Genomic DNA, 14,301 nt, shown 5'->3' on the forward strand with positions numbered 1-14,301 from the left:
TCTCTCAAATTTCTATCATGGCTCTCTTATTTTACTTATTCCTATCTTTCTGTGCCTTGTTATGTCATTTATTATATTATTATTTTTATTTTGGAGCAATTTTGAATTAGCTGTATTTTTCATAAATATCAACCGGGGGGTTTGCTTTATTGTTGAACATCAGTGGTGTAAATTTTTGACATGAAGTTCAACCTAAAATAGTTATTTCAACATCATTTGTTATGTTTAGTCATTTTTTTCATCTCATTCAATTTTTCTTTTGTTTCCTTGTAAAAAGACTTATTGTCCTTTCTTCAATTTTTTTTTTTTATTTTTAAATCACTCAAATTCTAACTTTTGCTTTATTTATTTATTTTTTTAGGGCCACACCTACAGCATTTGGAGGTTCAAGGGTAGAGGTCGAATCAGAGCTGTAGCTGCTGGCCTACGTCACAGTCACAGCAACACCAGAACCAAGCAGCCTCTGCAACCTACACCACAGCTCACGGCAACGCCGGATTCTTAACCCACTGAGTGAGGCCAGGGATCAAACCTGCATCTTCATGGTTAGTAGTCAGATTCATTTCTGCTGAGCCACAACAGAACTCTGCTATATTACTATATTGCACACATTTAAGTTACTTTTTATGCTTATGTAGTGAGGATAGTATTTTTGATGTTTTTGTATAAATCCTTATTTTTGGTTGCATTCTTGTAGAATTCTATCTTATGTTAAAAAATATGTTTAGATACTTTTAATATACTCAAAATAAAAGTGTAATATTAGAAATATTGAACTTTAATTTCTAAAGATCAGTCAGGTGTATCATATATGTATTAGGTTATTTTCAAAATGTCTGGCATAGTAGTCTTTGATTTAAATATGAATATAAATTTGATAATATACATTCGCATTAAAACTTTGCCATTTTCTTCTATAGCGTCTTACATATTGTCTTTTTTCTTATAATACATAAGCATAGTATTTTTTCATTTATTACTACTTTACCTTGTAAATTATTAGATGAGGTGTCCGTGGTTTTACCCTTAAAATGTGTCTTATTTTTTATGTCTTAAGAATGTGCTTTATTCTTCATGTGCTTCCCAGATATTTATTTGTAATTTATATGATCTTTTAGTAATCACTAAAAGGTAATATGAGACAAGCATTAAAGAGATGATGACTGGGAGTTCTTTTCGTGGCGCAGTGGTTAACGAATCCGACTAGGAACCATGAGGTTGCAGGTTCAGTCCCTGCCCTTGCTCAGTGGGTTTATGATCCGGCGTTGCCGTGAGCTGTGGTGTAGGTTGCAGACGCGGCTTGGATCCCGCATTGCTGTGGCTCTGGTGTAGGCTGGTGGCTACAGCTCCGATTGGACCCCTAGCTTGGGAACCTCCATATGCCGCGGGAGCAGCCCAAGAAATAGCAAAAAGACCAAAAAAAAAAAAAAAAAAGAGAGATGATGACTTAGGTAGAGGCTATTGTGGATATGCTTTTTTCCTCATGACAGCTCAAAGGCATGGAGACAGTTTTCTGAGGTTAAAGAAATGGGTCCATTTAAAACTGGGATAATGTTCACCACTGGTGTCATAGCTGGAAATGGAGTGTGACAGGCGGCTGTTAACTCTGGCAAGTTGTCATGTACCAGCTGTTTTGCCACAACTCAAAAGCCCACAGGCATATTCTGAGCAAAACCAATTAAAGGATAAAGAAATAGAATCATATAAATATAACACCTAACACCAAAAGAGCTTCAGGTTTTGGCAGTCAATAAATAAGGTGAGTCCCCCAGGGGAATTGTCCATTACAGGAGAAATGGAGACATTTACTTTCAGTATCTTCCAAGAACAAAGTCAGATTCTGTGATTCTTCAAAGCCTCTACATTTTATTTTGACAAAATTCTTAGGTTAAGAAACCCATTGTTCTTTTGAAATTCCAACTAAAATGCAACAGGGTCACAAAAATATTTCAGTGATCTTCCCCCAAAGAAATACCTAAATTATCACAGTCCCCGTGTGTACTCTTCTTTGAGGATTTTACGCTTGGCACATCAAAACTCTGGGTAGAAAGAACTTCAAGACATCACACTTTCAATGGAATTTATGTTCCAATACAAGCTCTAACATGGTGAATTTTACTAGTTCTCCCTCTTAACTTTTTGAAACTACTAGGTTCAGTCTCCTTTGTGGAATGTATACCAGTTGACTCTGAATTCACTTGGTTTTAAGTGAAGGATATGCTTAGTAGCAGTAGGTAAGAGGGTCAAGGAGCACAGGATTCCTGTGATGTATAAGAAACTTCCCACTTCCAATGGGCTTCAGGGGACCCTGGAATCACTCTTTGGCTCTGGGATTGGATCAGATCATCCTGGTAACACCTTAGTCCTTGTTGGGTCACCTCCACTATATCAGCATTAATTTAACTGGGTTCTGAGTGTCAGATGGCAGTCCTAGAACAGAGTAAACCAGGCCAGGTTCTTTCCATCGAGATCCTAGAACCAGAATATGGTGAGTGTGAGTCACACAGAAAAGGAAGAACCATTAGTCTGAGCAAGGAGACAAGTCTTAATGTAAATGTGCAAGCTCTGGTGTGAGTTAAATCTGGATTTGATTTCTGACTCCTCCACTATCCAAAGTCTGCAGCTCTAAGCAGATGATTTAAACACTGTAGGCTACAGCTCTTTTTGTCCCTAAAATGAAAAAAATTGTACTTTATTTTAATGCCACTCTAAGGATTGTCACATGATCTTTATAAGATTATTAATAGAATTTATGAGGAATACCTTAATAAACATTCCTTATTATTTTGGCTGCTTCTGGTGATATTCTCTTTATCATCATCATCATTGTCATTTTAAATTTTGTGTCTTCAAACATCACAAAATCTGTTTCAAATTTTATTTCCTCTAGGAAATATTTTCTTCATTCCCTTAACCCGTGTGACCTATACTCCACCCTAAATCCTGTCCATTTTTACCTGTGCTTCCCTTATCTTCCGAGAGAATGCCAACTCACTAAGTGTAAAGACTGAATTGCATCTGTCTATGTGCCCCTATCATACTTAGCATGGTGCTTTGTATGCTTTAAGAGCTAAGTATTGGTTGTGGAATTGAATTGCTACCACTTTTGGGTGTAACCTGTTGTGGAGTTTTAGAGTTTTTTCATGGAGTTGAAAAAAACCACTCCTTGTAATGTGAAGTCTTTTATTATAAGTTCATAAATGGGTCATTATGATTTAGATTTTTTTAACAGGATGACCTAGCTTCCCCACTACACGATCTCACAATTCCCAAATCTAATTTTCCCCTAGAGATTTATGAAAACTTTCCTTTTCCAACTGTTTTATTATGAAGTTGAAAGTGAAGTTTTTGGTAAAATATGCTTGGAGAGCCATCACAGAGTAATTTTTTTTAAGGAATACTATGAAGCCAAAAAAGAGCTTTTATTGGATAAATCTCTGATAACTCAGTGATGTATTGGATGTTTAGAGTGATGAAGACTCTAGGAGACCTGTTTTTTTTTTGTTTTTTTGTTTTTTTTTTTTTTTTTTTGTTCACAATCTTATATTTTTAAAATGATTTGGAGGGTCTTGACATAAAGATCTAAAACTACTCCAAAGATTTAAGCATGATCTGGGAGACCCATTTGGACTAACTCTGATTCCAAATTTGGAATTTAAATTGGTAAGAATTGCCTTACACTTCCCACATTTCCAGAAACAGATCAAACAGGAAAAGTGTATCTTATGGAAAAACAAGAGTCAAATAGATCACTCCTTAGGTACGTAAAGCAAAAATGACCATGGTGAACATACCCTAAAGGGCTTGAAACTTCATTGCCTAAAATTACAAAATGGGAAACTAGAAAAAAATCCAAGTTGCAGAAATGCTGTTGACAGATGACAGTCTGGCAGCCAAATGGGATACTACTAGGGGAAGAGGTGCCATTTGAAGAGCCTGGGCTCTGGGATCTTTTGAAATATGGTTCAAATACAATTGAAACTACATCAATAGGTTTGTTTTGTGATTCCAATAGGAGTAAAGGAGGAGTGCCAATGGCATAAAGTAGTAATGCCCAGGAAAGAGCAATTCTGGTCACCAACACTAAGAGAAGTGCTGGAAGTCCAATTCCAATTAGATACCAACATTAATGCTCCTGTACCAGAGTCTTAATTATGGCATACGGTGTCTTAGATTATGGAATTATAGAATTATACCTCTGGATACCATCTAATCCAATAACCTACTTTTTCTTTAAACAAAGAAGGAAATATAGATTCAGAGGAAGTTGCTTAAAATATTCATTACATATTTCAAGTTGCAAGTGTTCAAATTCTTAAATGAATTAATTGTAATAGCTACAAAAAATCATCTCAATAAAAATGCCCAAGGGGAGGACTGTGTCTATGAACAGCTTCATTCAGGAGTTCAAATAATGTCACAAGGGACTTGGCTTCCTGCACGTCTCAGATCAGTACATCCCTGCTCCCCCCCACACCCCATGTTGGACTTCACTCTCAGGCTCTGAGTGTGAATGAGATGACCGCAGAAGCTTCTTCTTCATATCCTTTGAGGTCCAAGTCTTGGAGGAAATACATTTTCCTTCTACATTATCATCCACTTGTGCTTCCCACAGAAACATGGAGCATGGTCTTAATTAGAACAGGTGTTTGCTAAGTCCCCATTTATGACCCCATCATTGCAGCTAAAAGAAGCAATGATTGACTGATACAATTTCTAAAAACAAACCACCAACTTTACTTCTCTCTTGGCATTATAAAACAAGACTCTTCTCTTCTACTACTTTTTTTAATCTTCTTGCTCCCCAGAAAATCTGGAAAATCATTTTAATTTGATGTAATATCATTTTACTTTTTAGTACAATAAGCTGATTTAATTTGCTTTATGTCTAATCTAAAACATGCCACATAGTAGCTCTGTGACTTTGAACAGATCTCTTTATCTCATTAGATCTTATATTCTTTAAATCTGAAGTATTGATTTTGATCACTAGATGACTTCCAAAATCAACCATATCTATGGTTCTATCAATTCAAACTCTTCATTCCTTTATAGCATGTACTATAATTTATAATTGCAATCCTTTTGTTGGTGCTTTTAAACCTTTCTCTCTCCACATCAGACAGTAAGCTCCCTATGGGCAGGGACTATTGCTCTGCTTTAAACACTGTACACTCAGTACCTATCATAGCACCTTATCCATAATAGGTTAATGATGTTATTCATTTTCTTACGAATGTTATATGTGTCTGTTGGCTTGAATGAAACATTTTCTAGATTAATAGCATTGAGCAGGCCTTATCTTGGAGCTGTCCAAGACACATGTCTATGTATATATCCAGATATAATGTGTAAAATGTAATCAAGGTACATATTTTCAGGGAATCAGAAATACGCATTTTTGGTGTTGACAGTATAAAAACCATACCATCATTCTAGCAAGTCATTGCAAATCCAAGAAAACTGTTAGGCTCACAGGTCTGGCATACTGGAAATTAAAGCATGGACTGATTCATGAGTTGAAATTTGGTGATGTATGCACAGATTATTAAGAGTTTTTTTTAACTCCGCATTTTTTTAAGCATCATTGATTTGAAGCAAAATACAATTAAAGATGGTTTAATTTTTAAGCAGTTCCCCCTTTTGCCTCTAGATGTCTCACCGGGAATTCCCATTGTAGAGGAGATACTCTGATGCAATACCCCACTGTAGGCTTGGCTGAAATGTCATCTTGGGAACTAAAAGAGTAAACCATGTGAATTTAACTGCAGTTGGGTCAAAACATTCCATCAGGTTTTTTTTTTTTTTTTTTTAACTTTCTGGAAAAATGCAAATAACAGATGGTGGGAGAATAGGCAGATTTATGAGAAAAATGACTTTGTATTAGTCATTCCAATGAGCCACATCCCAAAGAGGCCCTGCCTTTTTGGCTATGATAAACAGTTTCCAGGTGTAACCCTTGATGTTGGGAAAGTGATATTTAAGACAACAGTCATCAGCCCATCTTAACAGCTTTTTTTTCCCCCCCACTTCCAAAATAATTCATATCATATATATCCTGGTAGGCGAGGTATGGAATCCAACATATTAATATGTCTTTAAAATATGACTTATAGAAAAATAATGATGATCTCAGTCTAGGAAAACTGATTCTGCAAGTTAAGCCAAAAGCAAAAGTAACAGTTTAACTTCTTGAGAGGATAAGAAATATTTTGACAATGGGAAAAAAAAAAAAGAAGTTTATTTATTAAGATTTGTTTAAACCAATAAATGAGAAATAATCTTACAGATATTTCAGTAAAACTGTGTTCACAGTACCACATATTACATATATATGCAAATACTATGACAATATTTAGTATATATGGGGAATGCGAAAAAGAAAGATGACCTGAAATGGTTTAGAAATAATATTACATTTCAGATGATATTCAAACTACTTCAAAGTACAATACAACATAATCACTTGTGTTTCTACCAAAAAATCTTCCTTTCCCTAAAGCAGGTGGGGGGGTAATCTCTTCCTGTATCTAAAATAGATTATCAATACTTATTTGTAGAAAAAAATGAGTAAATAAAAGGTAAGCACAATCTAATTTTTTTTTGCCCATTTTCCAAAAAAAAAGTTTTCTTTCTTTGAAGATTTTCATTCTACTATGCTTCAATTTCTATATCTTAAGTTCGTGGTGTTTTATTTTGAGAACTGTGGATCTAAAGAAAAATTTAGAACTTTGATTCATTGATCATTTTGATTTTATTTCAAATTGGACATCAATAAAGCTAGTGAAATGTATGGGTCTCAAAATATTCAGCATAACTACTCAGCATAACTACTTGTTGATAGAACAACAAAAACAACAACAGCAAATTTTTAAAAATCTGTATGTGGCCCATGTTTCATCAGCTTCCGTTTCATTTTGATAAATAAACTTTTTCAGTTGATTCAGATCAGTTCAATCATTTAAGTTACATTTGCAAATATGTCACTTTCATATTTAAAAGGATTTTCAAAGAAACTATCCCAAACTATCTAGTTATCAAGGAACTTTCTGACATGCAAGGCTCTCCCAGGGTAGTTTTATCCTCCTTTCCCAGATTTCCTTCTAATAATTATAAAGTGATCTAATATCTCTTTAAATATATATATACTTATTAAATATATATACACTTATTATGATAAATTGTTGTTCAATTTAAATATTATCTGTTTCACGATGCCTATTACTTCCCTCAGGCAGACATGATCAACTCTGTCTTTATTTAAGAACCTGAGAAACCATTACATGTTTATTTATCTTTGGCTGTTGCTTTGTAAACTCAGGAACTCCCTGGGTGAAATGCAAAACTGGTTCCCATACAAGGAGGGCAAGGAGAGACCCAAGAAAGGCAGATCACTCCAGACTGGTTGGTGGTAGTTTTAATTATCAAGGGAACTTACTTATGAGGCTTGTCTTGGGCAGCTGGAAGATGAGTAGATCTTTGCACCTGCCTGCCAGGATCTTAAAAGTTTATATAGACACCTTACTGGGTTCAGTTCTGTGTTCAATTCAGATGGTTTTGACAAGAGAACTTATCTTTCAAGGCTAAGTCCTTGAAACATCTGCTACTGTGGAAATAATAAGGTACATATATTCCAAGGAGAGAGAGGCCATGAGGAGCCTCCAATTGCATGGATGACTGCATGGGTCCTGCTCTCAGGTCAACTGAAAGTCACACCCTCTGGAAGACCTCCCCCTACACAAGCCTCTGTCCAGATTTTTAGGTCATTGAGGTTAGCAGTTGTAACTTATTCCTAAGACCTTTGTTTGATCTCCAACAATTGTTGGCTAAAATAAACTGAATTAAATTTGTCAGTTTTCCAGTTTAAGGAGTGATAAAGTCAACATTATCTGTGGAAGGAGAGATGGTATGGCTTTGATAACTTACTGTTGGGAAGACACCACAAGAAGGGGAAAGAGAGGAAATGAGAGAAGTTTGTGAAAAAAACAAACAACAAACAAACAAACAAAAAAAAGAGGTGAGAGAGATATAAAAAGAGGAACAATAAGAGGCAAAATAGAATGAGTAGCAAGAAAAGTAGGTCTTTCTCCTTACCCTGAAAAGTATAATTTTTGGTATCTTCTATCTTAGCTGCACTTCATTTGAAACTCCCAACTTGCTTGATAGCTGTTCACTGGGAGTCAATTAGCCTTTAAAGTCTTTAGGAATCCAGCCAGGGATTGGTCATTCTGTGCGGGTTTTGAGAAGTGAGGGAGTTACAACAACTCCCTCATTCCTTGTCCTTTCCATTGCACAGGGTGGTGTTCTAGTAACTTCAAAGATACTTTTTCATCAAATGATGTATACGCTTCAGAGCAAATTCTGAATGCCTTGTCCATGGAGCAGCTGGAATTCTCTCGAGATCATCCATCAAAACCCAGGGGCTTACATTTACCTATAAAATTGGCAAGTGTTTAAATTTCTAGTCAGTCATGTGTCAGTTGTGAATGATTCACCTAGATTATTTTGGTCTCAATTTTCAAATTCTAAAGGATAACTAGCGCTCTCAGAACTCTTCCAGTTATAAGATTCTCTTTCACTATTTTAAAAATTAAAGTAGAGGTATTTAAATCTAATCCCGTAATCATAGCAGCTCAAAGTTTTTGTGTGTTAATAATATAATGATAATTATATTATTAATCTTTCTATCTCAGATAGATATAGGGTTTTTTTTTAAAAATAGAGCATTTAAAGTAGTTATCAAACTTTAAACTTTTAGATTCCCTTTTCCAGTTAATGAGAAAATGGAATAAACTTTCATTTCTTTATAAACTCAACACATAAAAATTAATTGAAAATCTGCCATAGGTTAACCAATGCCAGGTATGTGGATTACAGCCTTCAGGAGAACAGTTCTTGCTGTCCACATGAAGCAAATACTTTAATGGACTAAAAGACTGATAGGTCTAATTAAATTATGTATTTTGGACATAGTTGCATTTGTCTGCTTTTAAAACTCTAGTCAATAGACATTTAACTTTTTCTTTAAACAAGCAAATCAAATCTTCCTTTTAAAACAATTATAATGGTGCTAACAATAGTAAATATATTTTTATTGGAACATTATGTCTTTAATTTTTCAATGCAGGTAAGTTTTGATAAATATATCAAATGCAGGTTAGTTGTTGAGAATATAGAAAAAAAAACTTTGGAGCTGATGCAAAGTTTATGATTTTTTTTTTTTTTTTTTTTTGTCATTTGCCATCTCTTGGGCTGCTCCCGCGGCATATGGATGTTCCCAGGCTAGGGGTCTAGTCGGAGCTGTAGCCACCGGCCTACACCAGAGCCACAGCAATGCGGGATCTGAGCCGCATCTGCGACCTACACCACAGCTCACGGCAACGCCGGATCGTTAACCCACCGAGCAAGGGCAGGGATCGAACCCGCAACCTCATGGTTCTTAGTCGGATTCGTTAACCACTGCACCACGAAGGGAACTCCTATGATTTGTTTTTAAAATTCTGTATGAAGGCTACTTAAATTAAATTCTAGTAATCCATGCATGTGTCATGGTAGGTTCTGCCAGAAATAGATGGCTCTTTCAAATGATATAATCAATGAACTTTTAATATAGATATCCTTTCCGTTCTAAACATTGTGGGCAGGATTTATAGAAATCAATAAGGGATGATCAGCACATGCCTGGCTAGCATCTCTAGGGTGGCCACCCCATCACTTGAAGTAGAGAGATGGGTTACCAGAACATGGAAAAGGTAGATGTATGGGTAGGACCCACCTGGTTAGCTCCATGGGCAACCCGTGGCCACCTTGCAAGGAGAATTATGGTGAAATAAACGCCCTGACCACATTCTCCTCTTCCAATTCAGTCTACTATGAGTGCTTCTCATTGGACTGATCCCAGCTAGAGAGCAAGGTAGCACAGTAATGGGATCCATAGAGGTCAACTTCGGCACCCTAGAGCAGAATAGAGGAGGCTGGTGCATAGATCTGCCCAAGATATAGAGGTCATCCAAAACCAAGGTGAAGTTGCTAAGATTGTCTTGATGATCTTTCTAGTTTAACATGAAAAATTACTTACATAATGGAACAGTTTATTCATTTCTATTTTTATTTTGAAAGAAATTTTTAAAATTCAAATTAATATTTTCATCAATCATTTCTGTAGAACATTATTTGTCTATCGTGGAGATGATAGTATTTTTTTCAAATAGTGAAAGCTTTACCTTTAGAATTATTTAATGATGATGGAGGTATTCTCAGGCTTAGTATTGCTGCATAGCACACAGTAGGTATTTAAAAATTGAATAAATGCATGAAGGAAGACTAAAGTATGTTATGGACAACCCTCATCACAAGTATTTCTATCTGGTTCACTTTAAGTCATAGAAATAAACAGTTATTTTGATTTTTATAACACTGAAGTTACACCTCCTAAAAAAACAAACCAAAATAAAACAATACTGTACTTGTTTTTTGTGATATTATTATATGGGTTTAATAATATTAGCATCCAATGAATATAAGCAGAATCCATGGTCTAGATTTCTCTTCAGGAAGAAATAATTATGATTATGTGCATTTTATTTACTTTTTTCCTCCTCGTAACTTTATTGTCTCCAACTTAAAATAGAGAAAAAAATTCTGTGTTCTGTAATTTTTTAAAAAAGTGACAGATTGCTGATAATACAGAATAAAAACAAATTTTTATTGAGTAAATTCCTTTTATGTTGTCTCTACTTTAAATCTAAAGTGGCAAATGAAAGAATTAGATAGATATTTCTAGTTTATTTCCAGTTTACTAATGTTTTAATATCAAGACAGACACTTTTGCAGCAGAAATTGACAAAACATTGAAAATCAACTGTAGCTATAAAAATTACAAAAAATTTTAAAAAACACTCAAAAAACACAGACACGTTTATCTATAATCTAGTTTAGATCAAGCTGCCTGCTCTATCAAGGACAAGGCAATTGGCAAAAGTAATTCCTTGTGGTTCAACATAATATATATTAAACATACATCAAATATTTTGGTACAACTTGGCGAGTTCAGCACTGCTGGCAAACTTTTCAGAAGAAAGTCCAAAATGTCACACTGGCATGGAAGTAGAAGTGGGGCTGAAGAGTAAAGAGAAAAATAAAAGTTCTCTTAAGGTCAAGGGCAACAGCTGAGCAACACTGGGGCTACCTGTTTCAAAGGATACAGTGTCTTGTGTTTGCAGATAAAATGTTGGTTTCTATGGGGGAGAAGGTGGTCATAGGAACAAATATCCCTGACACCCAAACAAAATAATCCCAAATAAAATGGATGATGTAGCCCATAGTAAAAAGGGAGATAACTATTCATGGGAAAAAATGCATGACCTCATTGTTTCAGAATACACAGTGATTCATCAGCATTTTCCAGCTTTCTTGCCTGCTTGCTTTGAGTCTCGCATCTCTGTCTCTTCTTTATTGCCCCCCATGTTAGGTCACCTAATTGAAGGTCCTGGGTTTGAGAAGAGTGGTAAAATGTAAGGAAAGCCCATGGTTTGTGAAAGTACTCCTTGTCAATAATTGAGAGGCACCATCTTTGCTGACAGCACATGTTTCTCAGTAGCTAAATGTTATCTTTCTTTTCCTCATATATATATATGTATATATATATATTTTTTTGGTCACAGAAAACCTGTGTATTGACTTTGTTGAAAAAGAAGCCTCTGTGATCATGAGGAAAATGTTATGGGAGTAATATATGGAAATGTATTTATATGCAGGAGGAATCAACTAAAAATATCATTATAAGCAGGCTAAGTTATAATTTTAAATTGTGGCGCTAGGAAAAACCTTGACGTGCTATCAGTTTGACTCCTTCTTATGAAAAGGCATCATCATTTAATCAAATAACTGTGAAACCACTGCCTTGAAATTGCAACCAAATTGTTTGTGCAGTGTTATGTATCTAAGGAAACAAGTCTGGACTTCTAGAATTACATTCTTAGTTTCTTTTGAGCCATGTGCACTTCAAAGACTTTTCAGAATCTAGTAATGCTATGTTACACAGGGGCCAATTACTCTGTGGGTGGAAACATCTTCTCCTCTCATTTATAAACCTCTTGGTTATTTCTGATTCTAGGCTCTGCAATGTGGGGCCAGGAGGGGAAGGGCAAATCTTTCTAGTTTGTTCTACCCAACATCTACAACTTTATACAGAGGATGAGACGACACTATTGGAGAACAAAGAAAGTTTTTGATCAATCTACTCCTCGCAACTACAACTCTACCTGTAGGTCCTAGCATAAGCAGTACGCCTGTGTTTGTTAAAATGCAGATTCCCAGGCCTTGACTCCTGAGACCTAGCAATTGTGGGCCTGAGATCTCTCATTTTCCTGGGAATCCCTGGCCCTGAGGGCTGCACTTTGAGAAATCCTCAACCACATGTTCCTGTGTCGGAAGTCTGATCTTTAGAAATCAAATCAAGCCAATAGTTTTTCATCTATGCTAACTGAGCAATTTCTGGAAGAATCATTCACTGCTGCTCAGAAACCAGTGATTCGGTCCCATCAAAGCACGTAGCACAGCTTTGTCCCTCACGAGCTCCAGGAATAATTAATTTCTCCATGAGACTATTAACTATTAGTGATCTGAAGAGATGGTGAGGGATAGTTTAAAAATTATGTGTTATAATTGTCTCATCATTTGACTGCCTGGATGGCACCCAAAGTAGAGAAAACCCTGGTTTATGAGCATCTCCCACCCCAAACCTGGGGCCAGGTAAGTAACAGACTGCGTGATCTTCACCATGCCTTGCTCTCATTCTTTGGGGACAAAGCTATGGAGGATGAAGCTTGGGGCACATTTCCCACAGGCCCTCTCTTATATTAGAGGTATCTGATCATGCCTGTGCTGTCTTTGGTTCTCCCTGACCTGTGTCTACACCCATTTCTGCTTGACTTTTGGCCTTGGTGTTGCTGGCTGAGCAGATAAAGCATTTTGTTTTCCTTCTGAGAGCTTTCCTTTCTGCTTATTTGCACTTCTATCACTGTACTCTGATGATTAACCCCATCTGATTCAGACTGACTGCCTACACTCTACGCTAACAGCACTATATTCATGTATACAAGTGGGCTGAGTGTACATATTCTTAGGTATTTTCCTGAGAAGGTTTTTTCTAACCAAATGGCATGTTATTTATTTCCAGGAGTCTGTTATTTTCTTAGGGATTTCAAACCTAGGATCACTCCAGTATGCTTATTTATTATTTAGGAGTTGATGACAATGATGCTTCTTTTTGTAAATCAACAATTGTTTGAGGTATAATTTACATATAATAAAATTCCCATATGAAATAAGAAAGTTGTTTTTATACTTTCTTATTTTGAAATAATCACAGGTAACCAAAAAGATGCAAAGATAATAAAGAGTGTCTCATCTACCTTTCACTCAAGTGCCCTCAATTGTTACATCTTAAAGGATAATACCAAAGTATAATACCACAACCAGGAAGATGGTATTAGTACGAAATGTCTGTATAGTTCTAAGTTATTTTATCACATACTGATTGGGTTATTCACTGCCACAATCAAGATACAAAATTCATCTAGAACCACAGAGATTCTTCTCAAGCTACCCCTTTCTAGTCCAACTCATCCACTTCCTTCAACCACCGAAATCCCTGACAAACACTCATCTGCTGTTTGCCCCTAGAGTTTTGTTATTTTCATAATAATCTATAAATGGAATCTCACAGAATGTGACCTATGGAGATTGGTTTTATCACTCAATATAATTCCCATAATGCTCCTTCTAGTTGTTATATGTTGGATCTTTTGCATATTGCTGAGTAACACTTCAATTTAGGCTTATGACTTTGATAGGCTTATATCAAGTTATGCAATAATGAGCCTAGAGAAACACAAACACAAAATCAGGAATATTGAAAATAGAAAAGCACAGCAAGCTAAACTTAGAGAATGATAACATAGTCACCATGTTTAAATTTCAGAACTGACTATGAATTTCTGGCATCCAGGGTAAAAATGTGAAAGGTGATAAATGTCACAGCTCTCATTGAGAAAGAAGAATGCCAATTTTTCAACGAGAACTTTTCTGCTGGTGTTAAATCTAAAAGAAATAACTCAAGAGAAGTTTTACATAGACCACAGTGATGTAATGGATAACATTTTACATAGCTGGCTATTTTTTTTTTTTTGGTGACTATTAGTCACACATCCAAAAGCAAACTATTAAAGCACTACTCCATAAATCCAACAATAAGACATTATGTGGCTAGCACTTCAATACTGCATAAAGAATGTTATG

This window comes from Sus scrofa, chromosome 15 (genome assembly GCF_000003025.6).
Source record: "Sus scrofa isolate TJ Tabasco breed Duroc chromosome 15, Sscrofa11.1, whole genome shotgun sequence".
In the NCBI taxonomy this organism is placed as follows: Eukaryota; Metazoa; Chordata; class Mammalia; order Artiodactyla; family Suidae; genus Sus; species Sus scrofa.